At 47.7% G+C, this 9906-nt stretch overlaps 1 protein-coding gene across 9 annotated transcripts in view; it reads left to right on the top strand.

Moving 5' to 3' along the window:
• Positions 1 to 208: 208 nt before the first annotated feature.
• Positions 209 to 9906, top strand: part of Nod2 (nucleotide binding oligomerization domain containing 2) — a 39845-nt gene continuing 30147 nt past the window's right edge. For 7 of the 9 annotated variants that reach the window (XR_004514921.1, XM_010629225.3, XM_010629220.3 and 4 more), the window contains exons 1-4: positions 209 to 309; positions 1289 to 1371; positions 7978 to 8080; positions 9683 to 9792. The gene's annotated coding sequence lies outside the window, so the exon portion shown is untranslated. Of the gene's footprint in view, positions 310 to 1288; positions 1372 to 6840; positions 6921 to 7977; positions 8081 to 9682; positions 9793 to 9906 lie in introns of those variants that run through there. The other 2 variants (XM_010629214.3, XM_010629212.2) reach the window with 2 other exon arrangements.

Here is a 9906-nt window from a genome sequence, read left to right as displayed (position 1 = left end):
GTGAGTTCAGCTGGTAGCAGATGTAACCCATAATGGTTGTTATTGTTTCCCTCTGGAATGTGTGGGCGGTACTCTCGCTCCCTCGCTCCCGTGCAGCCCTTGCTCCCATGCAGCTGGAGAGTATAAAAGGAAGAGGTTCTGTAATAAAGCCAGCAAGCAAGCAGCATGAGAAGAAAAGTGCCTCTCGTCTCTCTGTCCTCGTCCTTTCAGGTTTAGGACCTGCTGGCAGGATCCTGACGTCGCGGCTCGTGACACTTCTCCTTAGAAAAGGGACACAAACCTGGCCTGATGGCAGGTTAACTCATGATGGTGGGTTGAGGAATCATTTTTCAAAGATGGCTGCCAGAGTATTTTACTTTGAGGAAGTGGAATCTGAAAGCCTGAGACTTGAACAGAAGGGATTGAGAAAATAAAGGTGATTCTAGAAGCAGAGGAATAGAGGATACAAGGGCAGAATCATACATTATAAGATGTCCTGGCGGGTAGGCTGGGATGGGGGAGCTGGATTCTGTTTCTTGGGTGGTGGATAGGCTCAGTCTGTTTAGGCTGCTATAGCAAAATGGCATAGACCCTGTGGTTTATAAATTCTCACGGTTTGGAGGCTGGAAGTGCAAGATCAAGGCTCTAACAGAGCCAGTATCTTTTGAGAGCCTGCTTCCTAGATGGTTGTCTTCCTGCTGTGGAGGGGTGAGGGGTGAGGGGGTCTCTGACAAGGGCATGAATACCATTCAGGTACTCATACCATTCATATTTGAGAGCTTCTGTTTTCACAACTTGCCAAGACCTAGTAGATGTATTCTTCAGGGCAAGATCCAAGTGGATTGTCATCTCCACTTACTAGCGGGGGAGACTGTTATGGTTTGTGTCTAAAACGTCTCCTAATAGTCTCAAGTGTTGAAGGCATTGTCCTCAGTGCAGCAACATTTAGAGGGGGGGCTTCTGGAAGGCCATTAGGCCACGAGGTCTCTAAGCTCATCAGTGGATTAATCTACAGATGGCTTGATAATTTGATGGCATTTGTGGAGGTGATAGAAACTTAGGAGGTAGATCTTGAGGAAATGGGTCATGGGAAGCCTGCCCTTAGGGCCTATAGCTGGTACCTGGCCCCTGCGCCCCCCCCCCACTGTTTTCTGGCTGCCACAAGGTAAGCAGCTTTCCTCTCCACACTCTTCTGCCAATCATGTTTCGGCCTCATCACACCCTATAGCAATGGAGCCAGCTGACCATGCTATCACCTCTGAAACCATGAGCCAAAATAAACTTTTCTTCCTTTAAATTGTTTTCTCAGGTATTTTGTCACAGGACAGCAAAGCTGACTGATACAGACTGAGGTCAAGAAATTCTCAGTAACTGGGCCAGCCATGCTTAGAGGTAAGTGGCACAGCTGTGGTTCAGACCAGGTTTTGCTTGTACCTGTTGTTACATCCTGTTGTTACTGCTTGGGCAGAGTGAGCCAAAGCTCCAGGTGGCATACGGGGTGCTGGAAGAAGCTGGTTGCCAGTGACAGGTGCCCGTTGGGATGGTAGGAAGACCAGTCTTGCATTCATTCACAATGTTGGAAGGGTTTGGGCCTTAGTGAGGGGTGGACCGATTGAAGCAGAGACCTGCATGGGTTTCTGCACAGTGTGAGTCCAGAGTGACCTGCCGTGTCCACAGCAACAGTTGGTCCGTCTGGTCAGGGTCCCTTCCATCCCAACAGGCTGGAGAGAGCCCCACCTGGGCAAGGAGGAAGCTCTTGGGCAACCTGTTCCTAGCCAGCCTCCCGACTCAGGATGGTTTTACTTTATGCAGCCCAGAGAGTTTCTCCAGAAGAGGACAGCCTGGACCTGGGGCTCTTAGAGATGTTGTCCTTGCCCCTTGTGAGCACTGCCTCACTGGTTCCTGGGTCAGAGCACTTGGGGGCAGAAACATCATCGGGGTCCTAATTGCCTGTCCCTGGCACAGGTCCTGCAAACGGGATTTTTAATAGATGTCCTTCTAAACACATGGAAAAGTTTTAAAATAATTATTATTATGTTGGTAGTATGTTTAGGGAACACAGGCTAGCAAAAAAGAGTTTAAGGAGCTGCGTGTGGTGGTGCTAGGGAGGCAGGGAGATTGAAACTTCAAGGCCAGCCTCTGCAACTTAGACACCATCTCAGAGAGAGCGAGAGAGAGAGAGCGAGGAGGGGGGTGCTTATAACCCAATCATAAATTTCGATGGATAGTGTTTTAGACTCAACACACAGTCATCAATTCTTATTACACAATAGCATAATAGCAGCATACTTTAGAAAACATTTTTGCGACCCAATTATTTTTTTATTGAGATATAATACACACGCCATAAAACCCTCTTCAGGTGCACAGTTCATTGCTTTTCAGTACCAATTCATATGGTTGTGTAATCAGCATCATTACCTAATTCCAGAATTATTTCACAATGCCATAAAGAAACTGGATTTCCTCCCTCTTGCCGGTCCTCTGCAACCACAAATATAACTTTTATTTCTGTGGATTTGCTCACCTGAGCCATTTCATATAAACTCACATAATAAGTGGCATTTTGCATCTGGCCTTAGTATATTTTTAAGGTTCATTTGTGTTGTGGTGTATATCAGTACTTTGCTTCATTTGATGTGGAAATGCCACTTTTGTTTAATCCAGTTAGTGGTTAACAGGCTTTTAGATTATTTCTGTTTTTCGCTGTTCGGAATATATTTCTATGGACACTTGTGTACCAGTTTTCTCAATTCTCTCGAGTATTTACTCAGGTATGGAATTGCTCGATAGCATGGTAACTTGATGATTAATTATTTTGAAGAACTACGGTGGCTTTCATCATTTTACAATCCCATCACCAGTGAGGAGATGGGGTCCAATCTCTCTGTGTGTTTTCCATTGCTTGCTTTCGCTCCTTCAGACTCTGGTCTCCTTTGTGGGTGTAATGTGGCATCTCATTGTGATTTTGATTTGCATCTGCCTAGTGATTAATGGTGTTGAGCATCTTTTAATGTACTTGTTGACCACTTCTAAATCTTCTTCGTAATGATGTCCATTAAAATCCTTAGCTCATTTACGAAATTGCATTAATCCTCTTCTTATTGAGTTTGAGGGGCTTTTTTTTTTTTTTTTTTTTTTTAAGAGGATCTCCCTGTGTAGCCCAGGCTGGCCTCAAACTTGAACTCATAGTGATCCTCCTGCCTCAGCCTGTCCAGTGCTGGGATTATAGGCATGTATCACTACAACCAGTTAGTTTAAGGAGTCTGATATACAGTATTCTAGGAACATTTTGCAAGTATTTTCTCCTATTCTTTTGGCTGTCTCTTCCGTTTCTTGGTAGTGTCTTTTGGAGCACCAAAGCTATTAACTTCGATTAAGCCCAGTTTATCTATATTTTTTCCTTTGTTGTTTAAGGGTACAAATCTGAGAAATCACTGCTTTATCTGAGATCATAAAGACTTATAGCTGTCTTCTAAGAATTTTATATTTAACTCTTGCATGTAGGTCTTTGAACCACCTTGGATTAATTTTCATATATGGGATGAAGTAGAAATCTGCATTCATCTTCATCTTATTTACTTTTCTCTTGTTGCTGAGACAAAATACCCAACGCCCCAAATTAAAGGAAAAAAAAAAAGGATTATTTAGCTCATAATTTGTAGAGGTTTCAGTCTATAATCGGCTGACCTCAAGGCAGGGTGGCAGTGCAGAGGAGAAACGGTTCATGGTGGGCAGAAGAAAACAGGAAGGGATAAATGAAGCTCTTTCTGTCCTTTATATCTTATTCAGGCTACTTAGGGTGGGCAGCACTCACACCTTTAATCCTAGTGCACCCGATCCCAGCATTGCACCATGAATCAATCCTAGTGTCACACACCCTAGCTCCAGCCACCTCTAAGAAAGCCCTACCTGTGACCACTTGAGGCCTTGGGGGAGTATCTAGACACAAGCCATAACAATCCTTTTGCACGTAAATACCCAGCTTTCAGCACATTTGTTGGGATGACTATTTTTCCCCCTTAAACTGCTTTGGCCAGAAGTGTAGATATAGCTTAGTGGTAGAGTACTTGCCTGGCATAGTCAACACCCTGGGTTCAATCCCCAGTTCGACAAAAATAAATAAAACAAAACAACAATGGAAACAAAAAATGTCCTGGCATTTTAAGATGTAATTCTTATTAAAAAGCAAGCTACTTTTAGCCTTATATTGTGGTAATTTTTCTATGTTAATAAATGTACATTATTATCCTAATTTTTTTTTAATGTTACTAGGGATTAAACCTAGGGCCGTGAGAAGCAAGACCTGTCATGCAGGAGTACAAGATCCCAACAATGAATGTAACTGTCCTGTATCCCTAAAATGTACTAATAAACTCAATTAAAAGAAATAAACCTAGGGCCTTATTCATGTTAGGCAAGTGCTCCACCAGTGAGCTATGTCCCAGCCACTTTTTAAAATTTTATTTGAGACAGGATTTCACTAAATTGCCTGGGCTGGCCTTGAACTTGGGATCTTCCTGCTTCAGCCTCCTGAACATCTGGCATTATAGTCATGTTCCATTATGCCCAGCTCACTATAGCATCTTTTAAAGATAACTTTTTAGTGAAATGTAACATAAAAGAAAATGTAAATATCATAAGTGTTTAACTTGACCAGTTATCACAAAGTATTTGCATCCTTGCAACCACTATTCAAACCAAAAATAGAACATTACTAGCCGTGCAGAGGTCTGCTTTGTCCTTGTTGCTAGCCATGACCTCTACTTCCTCCCCAGTGGTACTCTCTATCCTGGCTCCTCCCACTGTACTGTAGCTCCACCCGCTTTTGAACTTTATATAAATAATGTCACACAGTATGTATGCTTTTGCATATGGCTTCTTTCACTCAGCATTACTGCAAGGCTGCGGGTCTTGTGGGCTACAGTGGTTTATTCGTCTTCACTGATTATTAGAATCACAGCACCATTTTTTAGTACATTCACTTAACAAATACTCATACATGCCAGGCCCTGCTTCGGGCCATGGGAACAAGACAGAAGATTCCTTTTCCTTTACAGCTCACGTTCTCTTGGTCGAGAGACTAGAAGTCCTATGCAAGAAAGTACAAAATAGAGCAGGGTGTTGCCATTGCACACAGAACAGTCACTGGAGAAACCACATGTAGGCAAAGACCCGAAAGAGGGGCAGGAAGGAGCCGTGGAGGTTTCTAAAGGAAGAGCATTCCAAGTAGAGGGAACAGCAAGTGTAGGGGCCTGGGGGTGGCAGAAGGCTGGCATATTTCTGGCCCAGCCAGGAGGCCAGGTTGGCTGGAATAAAAGGAGTGAGGGGAGTGGTGGAGAGGTCAGAGAGAGTTCTTGCAAGGACACTGGCTTTTACTGAGGGATGGGAGTCATCAACAGAAGTGTGAAGTAATTAGACTTTTTAAGAAAGACTCACTCTGGCTGCTGTGCTGAAGAAGGATGGTAGCAGGAATAGGGGAGAGTGGCCAGCAGCTCTTGCAGAAACCCAGGTGAGAGGCGATGCACACGAGGACCTGGGGTGGGTAAGGAATGGCTGCCCCCGTGGCCTGCTCTGAAGACCAGGCTGAGCGGTTGCTCCTGGGTTGGGTATGGGGTGCAGTGAAGGTGTGTTGAGTTGTTTTCCAGGTGTTCCATCCATTCCCTGCTGTCGGGCATTTGGGGTTCCAGCTTTTCATTGTGACAGACAGGATGGGGTGACCATCCGTGTGGGTCAATCTGCATGGTTAGGATGTGACTTTGGTGGCCAGACTCCTAGGGCAAATCTCAGCCCTGCTGTCATGATTTGGATAGGTTAATAAATTCTGTGCTTCAGTTTCTTCGTCTCTAAATTAGGGATGACAGTTAATACCCTGTAGGTGAGACTTATCTGTGAAGGCAGAAACATTGTAAGCACTATGTGAATGTCAGTTGTTTTCATTATTTTTCTTTAAATGAGGCTTCATATCAAAAAAGACCCCAATACAAGTGTTTTTGCAAAAAGCATTTATAGTAATGCCTTAAATGGAAAACACTGTCACTTTCTTGGAAGAATAGGAATTCATAAAATAAATTTAATGGAAACAAAACCATGCTCTTAAGTGCTAGTTTAGGTACTGCTACATGGCCGAGCAGATGAGGCTGTGTCCAAGTCCTGACAGTACCAAACTGGGACCTCTCGTCTTCAGCTAGCGGAAGACTGACAGAGAATGGAAAGTGAATGGAAAGGATTTAAAGGCCCTGTCCTCGCTCCCAGTGTGTGTCGTTTGAGAACCTCACAGTATTGGAGCTTTTAGATGGCCGAGGACTTGGGGATTCCTTAAAGGCTGCATCAAGATCATACTAAAGGTACTAGGAGATCATAACAAGGTTTTTTTAGCTTTTTATTTTATAAGATATGGCCTAGTGTGCGTGGGGTGTGGTGTGTGGGTGGGTGGGTGGTGTTCTCAGGACTCTCCCTTTCCCTTCTAGTTGAAACATAGTCCAGAAAAAGCTGGGCATGGTGGCACAACTGTAATCCCAACACTCAAGAAGGCTGAGGCAGGAGGATTCCAAGTTCAAGTCCAGCTTGGGCGATTCAGCATTGTAGAAAGAATTTCAAAATAAAAAGTAAAATAAAAATAAAGAGGACTGAGTATGTAGATCACTGCAAAGGTCCTGATAAAGAAAGAAAGAAAGAAAGAAAGAAAGAAAGAAAACTTTAGCCAGGACTCACAGTTCCAAGGTCAGACCCATCTCTGTCTCATTCAGCCCCAGGTTAGGACTAACAAGTCTGAGGCCAGCTCTGCGCCTGGCAGCTGGCAGAAGGGGAGTGGCTGCCCAGGCGACCTAGCTTTGGGGGCGTGGCGGGGCGTGGCGATCTCCAGGCTCTGGAGCCTGGGCTGCCACAAAGACTCTCAGCTACAGCTGGGCAGAGAGGATTTCGTCGCAGGCGTCTGGGCGGTGAGTTTCCGTCTGGGGCTCCTGTCTGTGCTTCTGGCCGGGGATAGACTGAAGGAACTGAAAGTAGGCGCCGAGGGTCCCGCCCCGGAACTCAGACGCTTGACTTCACAGCTGTCCTGGCTGCTGGGTTTGGAGATAGGCTGCCTCGGTTTCCCTGGGGGCATCCCACGGTGTAGACTCCAGGTAGAAGGAAGTGAGGTATCTCCGAGTTGGGGTGCTCTTTGCCCCCTGTGGTAACAAGATGAGGTTTGGGGGGCGGAGCAGAACGTCCGCCCCCACCCCCCCACCGGAGCCTTGAGGTCTGAGGAGAGGCTGTGCCCAGAGGGTGGCAGTTCCTTCCTCTCGCTGGGCCTCATCCCTCACCCGGCCTGCTGCACTTTGACTTTTAGGGAAGTTGCCCACCTCCTTGGCAGAGGATTCCAATCCTGTGTCTGTCCAGACAGGCCCGCACTCAGGCCTGCCGGCTGCATCCTCCAGGCTGTTGGCCTCTTCTGGCTTCTCAAACTGGTGCAGCAGCCATCTGGTCCTACCTGTTTCTCACAGACTACAGAGCTCCTCTCACCCCATGGGATTGAATCTCCTGCAACTGGGTGAGGGTTGGAGGCCAGGCCCCTGGCTTCCTGCCCTGTAGCCTCGGTTTCCCCATGGGCTGTGTCTGGTCTCCGCCAGGTTCCTGCTTCTGTTTAGGGAGAAATCCTACCCTGTCACTCCTTCCCGGCCCCTCAGTGAGGAAGTCCAGAGTCACAGCCCCCCTGCCACTGCCTCTGTTCTGCTCTCCCCATCCCCATCCTGCTGCTCACTCCAGGCCCCTTGGCCTCTCTGCACAAAGGGGTCTGAAGCTAGAAGGGGCCCATCTAGGCCCCTCCAGGTCAGAATCCCCCTGCTGCACAGACCCTGTGACCAGGAGCTTGCTTTTTAGGAGGTGGCTGTTTGTGTCTTGCAGCTCTAGTTTCAAGTCTGTGCCTTGTGGATCTAGATCCTGACCCTCCATCCTTATCTGCTTCCTGAGCAGATGTGCTGAGTAAATTAATTCATCCATTCATTCTGTCTTCATCAGTGCACTGGATGACACATGCGGGATATAGAAGCAGAAAAACCAGACATCGCTCCCTGCTTTCATGGATTGCATGTTGTCGAAAGGAGCATCAGCAAGTAAATAAGTAAATACCTGGCATGTTGTGTGGTAGAGAAAAATAAAGCAAGAAAGGACAGGGTGCTGGGGCTGGGGTTTGAAATTTTATACAGAAAGGCAGGGAAGGCCTTTCTAGGCAGTGACCACTGAATAAGTCATTAGGAACCATTTGACTGTCCAGGGCAGTAATGGCAAACCTTTTAGAACTTTCAATGATATAGACAGCCCGCCGGCTGTGGCACATGTGCTGTAGGTTCGCCACCACTGGTCTAGGGGAAAGGAAAGAGTGTCTGTGAAGCAAAGAGCTTGTGCCAGGGCCCTGAGGCAGGAGCATGTTGGGCAGGCGTGCTTTATAGTTTGCTGTAAGAATAGAGAGAAAAGGCCAGTGTGGCTGGAGCAGGGTGGGAAGTGGAGAATTAAGAGGAAATCAGTGCAGAAAGGTAAGGAGTGGGAGGTGAGGGTCTACTGCATAAAGTCTTGAAGGGCACCGTGAAGGCTTTGGTTTTCACTCTGAGTGACACCAGAGAACTCTGTGCCGAGGAGTCACCTGCTGTGGCCTGTAGGCTATGGCAGGCTTATCTGGTGATGGTAGGGGTGAGAGCCCTGGGAGCCTTCACCACGTTGTAGAGGTGGAGAAAAACCTCAGGCTTTCACATTTGGGATCCCTTTTTGAAGGTTGGGCCCCTAGGATGTGGAATGCATAAGAAATGGAACTTGATGTTCTCAGCCTGAGAACCTAGAAGTTTGGACCACTGTCACCCGAGACGGACCCTCTGTAGGCGGGATGGGGAGTTTGGCCTTGTGCCTGTCAGGTTTGAGATGCCCCTCAGGCATCCTACGATGCTGAGGAGGCAGCTGGGAAAAGCTCCCCGGGGTTGGGGCTGGTAGTAACATTTTGGGAATCATCACCTAAACTTGGTGTTTAAAGCCCTGAGCACATGGGGTCTTGCTTAGGGAGGGGGTAGTGTGGAGAGGAGCCAATCATGATGCTCTGGGGTCTTCAGGACTAGGCCCAGCCGGAGAGACAGAGCAGCCACCCCTGACGTGGGAGGAAGGTGAGCCCCGTGTCCTGGGGAGCCCCAGGAGCAGGGCGGGCAGCCCCCAGGACGGATGCCCGAGAGAGAGAGAGAGAGAGAGAGAGAGAGCGCGAGCGAGCACAAGTGAGGCCAAGGTTGAGGGTTGGGCTACAGGAGGACACTGGCAACCTTGCTGGGGAGGGGAGTTGGAAGGGATCAGGGAAGACTTGAGGACAGCAGTCCAAGCAACAGACATGGGAGAAAGGGCATCGGAGCTGAGAGGAGGGGTCCAGAGTCTGACTGCACTCCAGTAGGAACATCTCTTAGAGAAGCTCGAAGGCAGGAGGGAGAGGGAATCTTGGCTAGGGGAGAGAAAGGATGGGTCCAGTACCCCAGGGGAGGCTAAGTCCCCCCGCAGGGTGTTTCTGGGTGGCTTCCTGACCTCCTTCCCCTCAGGCCAGTGGTGGAGGTTTCAGCACTTAGCAGAGCACCTGGCCCCGCGCTCAGATAAACCAGGCTGGCTGGGTCTCGGGAAGGAAGAGGTGTCAGGGCATAGGTGTGGGCTTAGGGGTAAGGGAGGATCCTCGTGAGTCACTTGCTGATCTCTGTTTCAGCAAGAAGAAGAGGACAATAGTGACTTGGAACTAGTAATAACCGAAGTAGAGAGGAGAAGGCAATGGAGATGAACTGATGCATTTGGACTGAAGAGTGGAAATCTGACCAGGTACTAAAAACTCCGGAGAAAGTTAGGGACAGCTTTTATGAAATAGGTGGTAAGTAAACATCTTCCTGTCTCTCTCTCTCTCTCTCTCTCTCTCTCTCTCTCTCTCTCTCTCTC

The sequence above is a fragment of the Fukomys damarensis genome, unplaced genomic scaffold, assembly GCF_012274545.1.
Source record: "Fukomys damarensis isolate Sample0158 unplaced genomic scaffold, DMR_v1.0_HiC HiC_scaffold_32, whole genome shotgun sequence".
NCBI lineage: Eukaryota > Metazoa > Chordata > Mammalia > Rodentia > Bathyergidae > Fukomys > Fukomys damarensis.
This window is presented reverse-complemented; position numbering and strand designations above follow the sequence as displayed.